Genomic DNA, 14,551 nt, shown 5'->3' with positions numbered 1-14,551 from the left:
AAACACAGAGTCATCAAACATTGATTGGCGGGCGGTGATATTCATAACGTTTTCAATCTCGTTTGGTCTTTCTGGTGATTGCATTAAGAACATCTGATCGTCACTTTCTGTATGCAAAAACCTTGCACCATTTTGTCTAATAATATCACATAGTTACGACAATGGATCGCTATCTCCTGATTATTTTGAACGTATCTAAGCATCATTACACACATATATATATATATCGTTTTTGGGGGTCTCTCGTTGCCCCTATTATGTTTTAGGACAGATACTTAGATTACAAATCTTTTTCTTTTAAAACTCACTCTCTCTCGCTTTCATCACAGTTGCTTCCTTCTTTCATACTTCATATTATCTATCATTCTTCACCTCACTGGTTATAATATTACGTTTTGGATTTACTTTTCTTATTTACATTCCCTGTGATACTCTAACATAATAAAATTCTATATTACATTTTTTCTTAATATTTATATCACATTCCAGTCTTCTTTACGACAGTTTGTTGCGCTTTATTGCGTCGCTTACCATCTTTGCATAAAACCGCAAAAAAATGTGGCGGCGCTCGTCTAATTCAAGAAGGAAGAGATGCTGCCCCAAGAGAATCTCCTACCCAGTTCCATTTCGCATCTTGCTCTCAACCTGCCACCATATTGGGGACCTTTCGTTCACCCTTGGGAGGGATAAAGTTCTTTCCACTTAAATATTTTTTCTCTTCTATTTTTATTTTTACTCTCCTTTCTTCTGCCACAATCTCAGACATACATTCCTCTATTTTTTTTACGATATCTCATATTCCTCTGGTTTTGTCTTCTTCTTTACATCACCTTTCTCGCTTCTTTCCTCCCAAAACATCACAGTACAATTGAATTCTTGTCTTTGGTTATATTCATCCTATTTGTCTATCTAAATACGTTCACATACAATTTTTGTAATTTTTTATTTATAATGTAATACCTTACTATATACTATAACCTTTATTGCTTTGTTTTATTTCTCTTTGTTACAGTCTGTAAGATCTCTTTGCTGAATTTTAGGAACAAATGTACTTCATTAGGTGACATCTTAAATCCAAGCATAATGTTCTACAGCACTTATCGTTTGTCTATCTTCATGTTTACGGTGGACAGTGTTCGCAAAGTAAATTACAACTCCCCTTTACAATATTCACCGCACTCGACTATATGAATGATTCGACACATGTTTTAAGTAACTAATTATGCTTTTTGAAAGAAATCTCAATTTTTAGTAATTGAAATAGTTCGTGTGATTTTTAGTTTTTGCGCCGTTAAGTCATAACGGATTTGCTTTAAAAATGCTTCATATTCATAAAGATTTATCTCGTATTTTAAATTTGCTTCAATGATATTCATTTAATCTGATGTAATATAAACGTAACGACTCAAACCAAGATTCCCAGTCAAGGCATATTTACCATGGGTTTCCGTCTTTGTTCGCAACTTAAACATCAGTATTTGATATTGTAATATTTACCTCTGTACTTCCACTAATACCTCGTTACATATTGTATATGATCTAGATTTCTTTCATTACATGACTCACATGTTAAGTTGCTTAGATCATCGGAGAATTGAAATTGTCTATGACTACTAGTTCTACTGCATTTATAGAGAAATCTTACACTATTGTCGATGTCAGGTTAGAGAATGAGTTACCAGAATGAAATGCGCTAAATCGCTGTCTGCATTTAAAAAGATGGTAAAAGTACACTTCCTTGATCTCTAAAATTGGATATTGTGTAGTATTTGTTATTTATTAGTATTTATGTAGAAAACCTTTTACAACACATATTTATGCACATACACTTTCAGTATGATATAACTTTATAAAAACAGAATAATCAATCAACATGTCAAGGATTCTTGTCAAATATTTTTTTATTAAAAAATATGCCTTCTTAGTTAATATATTTTTAATGTGTTTTGAATATTATAAATGGTAGTTTTATAAAGCATTGCGGAATTTCAATAAAAACTCTTTGTTTATTAAAAATAAATTAGAGTTTTTTAAATTATTTGGACAATCCATTTATTGTTTTTTTAACTAGCATGATTACGGCCAAAGTTAAAGGCAAAGTTTGTACAATGTTAGATGAAACTCACATATATTTATATCGTGTTTATCTATTTCAGTGCCTAATTAAAATAATAATAAATCTATATATTCTCTTCTCTAAGAAATATTCGCGTCTTCTGCAATGCGCCCGCATATGCCCATGACAATATTAATGAGCCGCAACTGTGCTCCCATTCATGCCCCGATGTCTAAATAAATTAACTGAGTAAACTCCGCAGGCCGGCCGTCCTCTAAAGCCCCGTAAAAGTCAGTAGGTGACAAATACGTTTCTAATATCTGGGTCATCGCACAAGGTTTTTACTGGAAAACAGCCTAGTGTCTATTTTATTCGCATTATTAGAATTGAAAGTGTATAGGGTGTAAGAATCATACCTATCAAACTTTTTAATTATCGTTTTTTTGGATTACAACAAGACTAGGAAATGAATTGTTCCAACTGTTGCATTAAGGATATTGGTGAAAGTCACAAGAGATCCTAGTTTATCGGGGGCTCTTTTCAGATCTCTTCTTGGAACTCGCTACTTAAGTTAGGGATGCCATAACAAGGAAGTTCGATTTGATTGTACTATAAATCTAATTAGTCTAAGTAGTCTTCTATCATTCTACTTTTATATTTACCTAGAAGAATAATACATGAATATTATAATGAATGAATAAATAAATAATACATTAAGAAGACTACGGCTTTTGTCGACCTTATTAGAGTGAAACCAGGGTTGAGAAACATTTTTAATGATACACTGGTTTTTGCAACTTTCGAGATATAAACACAGAATTTAAACAATAAATTTTATTACGTTTCATATTTAAATGTGATAAATTTACTTGAACTGTTGAGAGTTACTCAAACTAATTTTAAATGAGTACAGTTATGAACTTTAGCATTTTTTAGACACATTTGGATTATTTCAAAATAAATTTACTTATAGATACTATCGTAAAAATCGTTCTCAAATATTTTTTTTTTTAATTAGTACATGACGTTCTTTATCAAATATGCGATTCCTCCAGTATTAGTATTAGCTTATTTCCATCAAAGTCCCGGCTTGTTGATCCGCGCATTGACGTCATGGGATATTTATTTCGTTTTATTTTAATATAATTAAGAATTGTTATCTATGATGTTATTTTTGTTATAGTATATATTTAACAACTTTATTATGAAAACTATTTACCTTATACATATAATCAAATAAAGTGAAACACATTAAAATTTAATAACTGTATTAAATTACCGTTTAAAATTTCTTTCATATTTTTGATATTTCTACATCAGTTAAAAATATTACGTATCATTATTGAAACTATTGATATTTTTGGAAATCATTTATATTTGTCAACTGTTTACAATATAAATTAGATCACATTTAATTTATTTTTATATGTCTTACCAATCCTAATAAAGATTTACGTTGACAACTAAATTATTATAATGTACATAGATTGAATGATTTTTCGACGCATTTGCATAGTTTTATGTTACAATTATATTGAATTTAATAAACAACCAAATATCGAATCAAATTCATTGACATATTAAAAATATTTTAAAATAATGCCTGTATTAAAGTATTAAATTTATTATTTTATTTAATTAACATCTGAATTTTTTAAAATGAATTTATAAAATGTTAACTTTTTTATTCTTGATAAAGTTAGATTCATAATAGTAACCGCAAACTTCTCGGCTGAAGGAATCCAAGACCTTTAAGTGTTTATACACCGCAGGGATACATTCTATACAATTTAGCACGTTCGCTTAATAAATAACATTAGTTGTGTGGTTTAAGTTAAAAATAAACTTTTGTACACTAACTGTGCAAGCGGGGTTTCGCTCGCACCTTGTTCGCCATTCCGACGGGAGCTATGCGCAGCGCGGGAATTTTTCGCGCCATTTTAGTCTTAATTTTTTAACGGATTTGACATTTGAATACACAGATTAAAAAGTGCATAGTGACTATATTTTTAGGTAAGACGACTTTTTTATTTACTTATCTCTTCTTACCTTTATTTTATTTACATTTCATTCATTAATAGTTGGTTATATAAAAGTAGTAGTGGACTTTGTTAAAGTTACAATTAAAATAAATAAAATTTAAAAAAAAATGCATTTTGCTTATTAAAATAGTAATTCACGTCGAATAATTGCTTTAAAAAAATACGTATCATAAGAATAATTTACAGAAAATATTCATAATAGTATTTTAAGTTTTAATTTATGTGGCGGCAATTAAACTAGCATTAGTTATGTTCGATTTTGTAGTTGAATGTATTTGCAACTAATTTACGACATGAGCATATGAAGTGGCGGCCTACATTTGAACGAGAACAATTTATTGGCGGAGCTCAAGAGGCGCGTTGCCTAATTTTAATACGCGAAATTGACTTTGATTTCAATTAGTTAATTGCTATCAAATTTAAAACATTGTCATGACTTTAAATAAAAAAATATTGATGATACTATATTAATTTTATTGCTATTGACTCGTTTCTACCAATCTAATATAAATGCATGTTCTCTAACATAATCTAGCTACGGTTTTATTAGGCCAGCGTGCAATTTATGTTGTTAAAATCACAGAATAAAAATAATTTAAAATTAGCGGCCTGTAGTAACGTTTTAGATTTTCCAATTTTCCGCTATAATGGTGAGGTGTGTCGATCGAGTAGAGAACTCGTTCATCGTTCCTTTAAATAGCGATTGAACGCTTTGAAGTCTCCGTCGTCCGTGAGTGTTTATAGACATTCGTTCGATGTAATAAATATAATTAACGTACAACACGTCTAGTAACACTGCGCTAACCGTCGCCAAGTGTGAACTCAATCCTCTTTCAACGGCTGCCGAGGACGTATCTCTTCTAGCATTTGCCTCCAGCTCGAAAAAAATAATAAGCAGGCGACAATAGTTAGATTCGAAATTTAAATTCGCGCGCGCTTTTGTGTTTGTGCTCTCGAAACGGTTGCAAAAGTGAAGTTTATTTTGTGAGTGGTTTCATTAAAATTGTAATGCATGAAATGTACAATAAAGTTTTAATTTAACAAAATAATTATAAGTAATGTATTAGTGCTTTTTATTAACATTTTTTTACTTTCGCATTAAAAACTTTGTCGATTGATTATTATAAAAGACACATTCAGATTAAATATTATTATATAATATTCAGTTAAAAACCTGTTTTTATTTATAAAAATTATAATACTTTATGTAATTATTGCGTACCATAACAAGGACGTTTTGTATAGATAGTTCTACTACTCGCTGGTAGATGGCGCTATTATAACCGTTTAAGTTCTCATTGGAATGTCTTTAAAAATTAATGAAGTAATGTTTTTAAATATATTTTAATGTTTTATCTTTAAATTGTAAATATTAAATAAGATTAAATTTGTAGTGTAATTTTATATAAATTTAAAAAGTTAGTGAAAAAAATTATGCTACATCACCAGATTTGTTTTTTTTTAAATAAAAAAATTATTTTCTTCTTTTTGTGCTATATAGTAAAAGTGCCATAACGTTTGCACTTTTACTTTATGGCATAAATATGTTATGAGAATTACCTTATTTAAACTATCTGTAATTTTATAATAGCTGTCGTCTATTATACGAAACTGCAACCGTAACATTCGCATGCCGCATCTGAAAACATGTTTGGCTTTTCATATGACGCTACCTTGTTAAATAAATAGGGGGAATTATTTACAATTAATTTATTTATTCATTAATTTAGCTGCGTGAAACAAAATATTTTTAAAATATATGTATTATATTTGTACATAAATATAATACATTAAACTCACAGTTCGCTAATAGATGGCGCTTAAAACAATCGGCTTAAATGTTTTATTTTTATGCTGGCCGTCGATACTTCGTGTATTTAATGGGCTTTTTTCTCATGACTTCGGCTTATTTACAAAATATTAGTTATTAAGGTTTATGAACAAAAATGAGAAAAACACACTGTCTGTAGTTTTTCTTGTACAATCATGTCCACGCGATTAAAAACTTTAGGTAGTAAATACGCCAACTGCAAAAGCACCTGTTTCTATTAGTTGATCAATAGCAAGTTTGAATAATCGGGATTAAAAGTTATTAAAATTATTAAATTAATGGATTAATAAGTTTTGTCATAGTTATTAATATAATTTATTTGTAATATTTAACGAATCTCTCATTATAAAGTCAATTTACCTGGGCGATATACAGCGTGATTGTTAATAGATACAAAGTTTTTAAAGGGGTGAATGTTTAGCTCCTTTATTGTCAATTAATTTTTGATACACAGTATCCAAACATCAGTGGTTTCATAAATAATAACGTAATAATAACATAGTATAACAAAGGTTTTTTTTTTAAACGAATTACTACAAATTAAAATTAATTATTGTTTGCCTGACACATTCTAATAGTGAACAGCGGTAATCCAACAGTAGAGGACTGATACTTGCGATCGGAAGTCGCGAGTTCAATTCCCTGAATACACTCTTAATGATAACTCACACTTCTCTTCATAGCTGTATGGAATTGCAGCTGCTCAAAAACAATGTTGAAAACATCAAATTGGAAAAATCGAAAATGGGCAGTAACTTCCTCTGCGCACCACAATATGGAGTGGCCACTATATTTATATTTAAATAAATGTATACTTTTTTATTTATTTAATATTCTTTATTGTACATAGATAAAACTAATGTTACATATTTCAGAATGATCACTTTATACAAAGTGATTAGGAAAGGTTGTAAAGCTTTAAAACTTTTTGCCGACCAATGGGCATTCGCGTCTACACATTATACATTAATTTCTTTCAGGCTTTCACACCTGTAACCAATCACCCTGTTTACTCTAACTTCAGGTCAAAATACGAATTTTGGAATGAATAAAAATGCTTATTCAAACGAGCCAAGGCTATATTTTATCCAAAAATATTCCTATTTATTATATTCCGCTTTTATGAAATAGGATAAAAGACTATTTATAATTTTACGTCTTAACATTTAAAAATAGAATTTATTAAACCCACGCCCTCCTAGATCAAATCAGTTACTTAATAAGCGCCAAACACCTTTCATCTATTTGCATTGATATTTGCCGCACAAAATGAAGGTCGACCGTGAAAAAAGTCGTTGACATAAGCGTTATGTTCTAAAAGTTGCCAAATTGAAGTATCTACAAGCGGTATATCGCTTGACAGATGAACGTTCAGAATTTGACAGCGCGCCAATTCTATTATAATGTTTAATAATGATCTATTTCTGTATAATAATGCAAATCATGGCGCGCTTTGATGTTGTCCATCTATTTTTTTAAACCACATAAATCCCTTTCATCGAAATGAACCTTTAACAAACTATTAATTATGACATTTCGAATTTGGAATAACAATGTTTACGTAATTTTATACTGATTTGGTCCAACCAAATGCCGTTTATTACCACATATGTAATCATTAATTTAACAACGTTAATTGTGTTACCTTAGTGGCTTTTAGTGGTAAATACCATTTTTGAACTGACACAGCAAGTTATGGGTTAGTAAAAGTTTGATGTGACAGGTGGCGCAAAAGTAATGTCATAATGTGAAAGTGGCTTAATTTTTACAAATGACTCCAAATGTGGTAATACGTGATAGCTACTTGAACGATAGATTTATTTTCTAATACATGTCATTAATCTTAAACTTTCAAATAAACTTATAACAACAACAGAGTTCTTTTTTAGTTTATAACAAAATGGCGACCGTTTCAAATTATGACATTACTTCTGCGTAACCTTATATATCAATTTATTTTGGAATTTGAAAATAATTAATAATCTGTGTTCCGAGTGAAACGTCTTTTCGACCTAAAACCGTCGTAATGATTTAGAATTAGTTAATCAATATTTATTAATGGAGATATCTCGTGAGGTGATTTATAATTTTCTCGTTGGCAACCTCTCGTGAAAATATCTTTCCAGTTACAACACAGACATTTCATATGAAACTATTTTTATACACTGAAATTAATATCGAGGAATATTTGAGTCATGTATACGACAAAAAATTGTCACAATTTCTCTATAATTATTTTTAAAAATTTCTCGTCGTTCTGGTTTTATAACCTGCACTGCAAGTGTCACGCCTGCCCCAAAGATATCTATCGTGGGATATATCATAATCGCCACTCATGGCAAGCGGATTGGCAATCGCAGTGTGGTATTATGGTACGCAGTGGACTCTGCTGCCCATCCTCTGGAAACTTGTAAAAGAAATTCTTCAAAATTTTATTCCGGGAATTGAAACCGCAACTTACGTTTGCATCTTTTAGTCCTCTACAGCTGGGTTACCGCTCTAATTATTTACAGGTTTGATTTTGTATCTAAAGACAGTCAGTCAAATTTTAAAAAATAATAAACAACGTAATGATAATGTAATAAGACAATGCACTTCCAAATTTGTTGCAGCGCCTAATACTATTTAAAAGGCAATATGTTTTTTTATCTGTGCTACCAACTGTCAAAAACGCTTGGTTTTTTTTGTATTATTTGTTGTATCTTGGGAATAAGGAACAGAGTTCGTGTCATTTATTTTATATCAGTTTTTTAATTGTTCATACATCCCGATAGTTCAAAACAAAATTTGTACATACATATACAATACATAATACTACATATTCATTATTTATTGTTTATTATATAACCCCATAGACTTTGTACGCTTTATACTGGGTTATTGGAAATAGATGTAAAAGCTTTGAAGTCTTGTTGCTCATAAATGATTCATTTACGACTTTAGAGATTTTAAACCTATAATCAATCTACCTGTGCTGTATCTTTTCTTATAATTATTAACTGCTAAATTATTAATAAAACTTTCGTGTAAAAGTACTTTTATATGAATATAAGCATTATACCGTGAAATAGGTTATTTAAAATATGCTTTAGCGATTCGATAGCCGAGCCAAATCATCAAAAATCGAAAATCAAAAATCAAAAATCGTAGGTCGCGATTTCCGAAATACGATATTATAAAATTCACACTCTGTACATTAATTACATAGGATTGCATTTGCTCACAAACAAGTTTCAAGAGGATGGTAAGCATCGCTCTCTGCGTACCATAATACCACACTGCGATCGCCAAACAGATCTGCCAAGCATGGGGATCATGCTAGTTGTCTTTGTGGCAGGCATATGTGTTGCTGTGGGTATCTATGGTCTAGAACAACGAAAACATGCTGCTTGTTTACTAAGAAAAATCAAAAGCTAATATTGGCTTGACAAGGATAAAAATATATCTCACTGTAAGGTGTGTTGTGAGAGCGTAAATTCAGGCAAACCACGATTGAAGTCGCAGCTAAATTGGCGGGAAACATTTTCACGCCACTCGAACGTCTGCGTATCAAAGGATATAGACCGGGAATGATTTTATCCGATATGTCTCAACTCGAATGAGAAAACCGTTATTTATCTGTGCAACACAACCTTGATACAAACGAAAATAAATAACCGGTAAACCTGAATCGAAATGTTTGAAGCTTTATTTTTAAATGTGTAATCTTTTAACAGTTTCGGATGCATAAGCCAGATGTGAAATTATCTATCTACGTACGTATATTACTAAACACAAACCGCATCTCCGTTTGTTTTCAATAATGTTGAATTATATTGAGGTTGTTTTCATGCCTTATCGCGTCTTATCACCTGAAGTACAATGCAGAGAGCTATCCTCGAAGTCTAGCCGTGAGAATAATTAGAATTATTGCTCCTCTGAAGTGGCAATAGTCGGAGCACCGCTCGTGCATCCGAAGGCTGTTGAGCTGTAAGGTTTTCGAGTGGTGACCACGAGTAAACGCTATGTGGCTAGGCCGCTCACTAGGTGGTCGCTACATGCGGACAACGCAAGACCGGTCATCCTGACGATCTTCGACGAAGTTCGCAGTCGGGAAGATGTAAGGAAAAGTCTTGTCGACCATTATTTTTTTAATACGTGAATGTATGTGTGAGATAGTGATGGTGCAGGAAGCGAGAATGTGTGTGATAAGCACAGGTCTCTTCCGTAGATAGCCACGATTACCGGTCTGGCCTATTGACTTTGTCTGTCCACCTATTGGATGGACTACCCACACCAATCTCGAGATTATGTTTGTTAAATTTCTTAATATTTTATTTGCGGATGTTTTTAAATAAGCAAAAGTATTTTCCATTTACACTTTTGATATATTTACGTGTAGACATGTTGTGTAGAAGTTTTGTGTTTTTAAAAAATGTAGTTTTCTTTTAAAAAAAAAATACGTTCTTCATTATAAATATCCTCTAAAGCCAAGCCGTGGCTACGAGTAGTACAACTCTACTGTTCAATTTACGTTCTATTTTCGAATTCATTCAAATTTTTTCCGCGCTATTCTTTTTTTATCAATGGAGGCATGAAACTTCTACGGAGGCCACGAAAACCTTGTTCTAAGCTTTTTAGTCAATGAATAAATTTTTATTCTTATAACAAATGAATTCGTATCAGATGTACTCCATATTTCAAGTAAAACTACTTATATGCGAGCTTCAGTTCCATGCCTAAAATATCTTACTAACGAATCCTAAGTTATTTTGACCACATCACCCGTAGAAAACCAGATAATTTCGGCAAACTACTACTTGTATGTAAAATTGACGGTTAAAGACCAGGCAGGCCGTCAACTGGGTAGGTTGGTCTGATCAAGCAAAACAATAACTGGATTTTTCATTACTACTGTGCTTAGGAAAACTTTAGATAAAATAATAAGGTAAAAGCTTGTTACTGATTCCATTAAGGCTTTTCAAGACGGAGACCTGGACCTCTAAAAATGAAGAGAAAACTGAGAAAAAAAATTATTATAACATAATTTATTATTGACACTAAAAGTTAGAATTTTATGATAGTGGTAAAAGATCACTTCGTAGAATATTTAACAGGTAGTATTATCTGTCATTAATATTAACATAAGCGTGTCTGATAGACTTTAATAAGATGCTTGCTGCTTTATTGCATGGGCTTTCCACTCGTGCGCACGGCACACGTGACGTCACGCGGTGTTGGATTTCATCCCCACCAAGACCCGTCCGGTACACTCGCGAACACTTTCACTCGAGTCAAAGACAAGGTCAAGCGTAGCTTTTACGGGCAGCGAGAAAAGTGTTTATAACATCTGCATAATGTAATTTTCCGATTACAGACAATATATCACCTCGTTATTTAAAATTCAACCTTGTTAGCGTGCTTTTAGGGTCATTGGAACGTTTTAAACGACCGCTTACACTTGCTGGACTATAAATAAATCGTTTTGTATATGATGGTGAAATTAATTAGTTTTCCTTATCTGTATTGGTTTTCGTTGTTCGAGTGGTTTTTACGCCTTAATAGGTCGACTGAAAAGTTGATTCAAAATATTGTTTATAATAATATCGGCATTTTATTTTGTAATAGTTTAATATTACATTTTTAATGTTAGTTTGTTAAAGTTTTTGTGACATCTATTTCATAGAATTTAAAAATGAAATAGAATATATTGTCGTAATTTTTTTATTTAATTGAATTAATTATTAACAAAATATTTAATAAAAGACATTAATTGATATTTAATTATCAAATACAGAAAAAAACTGATCATGGAAATAGAAATGAAACAATGAAAATAGTTACATATTTCCCAACAGTTTTTTAAAATTCATACCCTTTTTTCTAAACATTCCAATGTTATCAAGTATACGATTACAATATTTTTAAATATTAATAGTGATTAATCAATGTATGCATAATAAACATGTGAAATTAATTAATTAATAAATACATACACTTATAATTAATGATCAAATAATTTTACTTTATTTACCATAAATTTCGTCTCCAAAAACTTAACAAAACTTTCGTAGACCTTAGTGTACTCATTTATTATTAAATGAGTCTTATCCTAGCATTCAAGAGTTTTTAGTTTTTTTTAGTTGATCGAAATGCGTGAAACTGGGTTTGTTGACTCATTTACATGGTTTATATTATATTGCATATATGAAAAATTGTTGAATTTCGTTTAAAATAACAACTTTTGAGTTTCTAGCTGACTCTTTTTTGCAGATCAGCGTTCATAGCATACAACTTATAAAGTTACAATAATCGACAATTCAAAAGTACATGTAAAACTCGACTTGAATAAAAATATTTTGAATTTTAATTTGAGCATGGCGAAGATGTTTCGCGTCAATGTAATAAATTATAAAATTTTAAATAATAACTATAACGCAAATGCTTTGAACTGTACACTGAACCGAAATATTTTTATTCGGATTTTTATGACTCAACAAAGATAAGCGCCCACGCTGTGTTGCCTATTAAAAATATTTAATAGTTTTTGGGAAAATTGCTATATAGAATAAAAAGGATTACGAATATTTATTTAATTAGTTAACAGTAAATGATTGATAATATATTGATAAATATTTAATTTAGTATATAAAACTTAATTTGTTCTTATTTTTTATCTGTTGATTAATTATAATTTATGACGTATTTAGATTGAATATTCTTTATAAAACTTATGTATTAAAATGTATATTAATCTTGAAATCAGTTCACGTAACATTGTACTAGGTTACTTGTCATAAATTCGAATCATAAATAAATAAACTTATTGTATTTATTTATGATAATAAATAATAATGAAATAATATATAAAAAAAAGAATATCATGTTATAAACATGACAGGTATTTTTTAACAAAGATAAACGATGCAAAGGTCTACAGTTAGCAGAATAATAAACACCGCATAAAAATAAAGTACGTAAACAATTAAAATATTACTAGCGTTCAGAATATCACAAGGGATTTTTGTTCTTGTATTACGAAGTCATAAAATGGATATGACTGACATTATTTATTGAAATTTATCAAATTTGGTTAAATATAAATAAACGTTCTTATACAGCCTTCCTTAAATTCTTACGTTCCCTATATAACATACATAATTGTTACATTAAAGCGAAAGGGTTAAACTCGTGTCGAGTCCACTTACGAATTGCCCCCCTTTGGGGCGTGGCTTCCACTTTGGGAAACACTGATCTAATGTCTCTAAATAATTGTGTTATCAATTTGTTTTTTTCAACAAAGCTTTTTCAAAAATCCTATTACAACTATTTCAAGTAATATACCTTTGAATTGCTTTCCTACAATTGTCTCTCTAGTTTGTGTTATATGTTGGCGCTGTTAGCCTTTTGGGGTTGTTGTAGCTTTCGATCTCCAGTCCGCGAGCTGAAATTTAAATTACTCCCACTACTAGTTCTGCCCGTACCCTTGCGCCATTTGGATGTTATCTGGCGCGTCTGTGACTTTGGTGCACTGTTTTTTCGTTCCACCTGGTGGTGTTGAGAGGGGTAGTCTTCGTTCCATAGCTGTTGCTATCGTTTCGGTTGGTTTTCTAGCTCTCGGTATTGAAGTTTCCATCTTCCTAGCAGCTCTCTTGCATGTGCGTATCTAATCCGTGTGATGAGTCATGCTGGTGGCCTTTTCTACTCTTGGTCTTTAGTAAGTGATTATATGAAAAAAAAACTGTCTGAGTTTGTTGAAGGAAGGTTTGTTGAAGGATTTTCTCAAATAAATACGTGTGAAGAACCTTCATAGCTGTAAGTTGAAGAAATCCAATATAGAGGAACACAATCCGGTTTTAGTTTATATCAAATTTGGTTCTTATGTCATACTTTTCATGACGCAATACTTCGCTTATGCGATTGCTATTAATGATCCAAAGCGAATATTAATAGGAATAAATGAATTCACAAGAAATTTGTGATTTTTTTAAATTTTCGTAAATTTTTTTATCGAGACTCCCTGCCGGACTATTCAATGTTATTGACATGTCAACCGACACACACACATATATATATATACATAATAACAAAAATAACCGTAAATTTACTTTAATAACTTCTAGTTATATCATAGTTATCTTTTCGGTCGTAAGACGCCTACTGCCGAATATTGCCCATACCTATATTTCTATAGCACCGTTTGATAGCGGCCTGTACCCAGCGTAGATTTATAAATTCCAGTTTACGTAATTTTATTTGGATTTTTTTTATTTATGGCGTATGTTAATATTAATATTTATCACTTAATTTGTTTCGATCTCTGGATACGTATCTGCAAGCGCGGGAAAACGTTTCACACGGACCTATCTGCCCGCGTCACTATTACGTCAGATGATCTGCATTTAGATCTGTGAGATTTAACGCCTTCTAAACGAGATCAGATCACTGAGACATGTTTTATGGCGGTACAGTCGATGTTATCAACCTTTTATGTTCCCATTGAGATATTGGACACGATCCTTTTAATAATACGTAATGAACACGTTTTATTAACTGCCATTATTGTTGGCAACACCAAAAGTAGATTTTTAATTTAGTGGAACTAGCTTCCAGGACTGATTAATAAATAAGACACGTTTCTGT

General features: G+C 31.1%; 1 protein-coding gene across 4 annotated transcripts in view; it reads left to right on the top strand.

Moving 5' to 3' along the window:
- LOC137931236 (four and a half LIM domains protein 2-like) overlaps positions 1 to 14,551 on the top strand; it is a 230,379-nt gene that overhangs the window by 157,611 nt on the left and 58,217 nt on the right. Inside the window, exon 1 of one of the 4 annotated variants that reach the window (XM_068774658.1) lies at positions 4,994 to 5,082. The exons of the other annotated variants lie outside the window; for them this stretch is intronic. The gene's annotated coding sequence lies outside the window, so the exon portion shown is untranslated. Of the gene's footprint in view, positions 1 to 4,993; positions 5,083 to 14,551 lie in introns of those variants that run through there. 4 annotated transcript variants of the gene reach the window in all.

This window comes from Battus philenor, unplaced genomic scaffold, assembly GCF_028537555.1.
Source record: "Battus philenor isolate CCGP_79_NKW_IND1 unplaced genomic scaffold, ilBatPhil1.0.hap1 SCAF_7, whole genome shotgun sequence".
Taxonomy (NCBI): domain Eukaryota; kingdom Metazoa; phylum Arthropoda; class Insecta; order Lepidoptera; family Papilionidae; genus Battus; species Battus philenor.
This window is presented reverse-complemented; position numbering and strand designations above follow the sequence as displayed.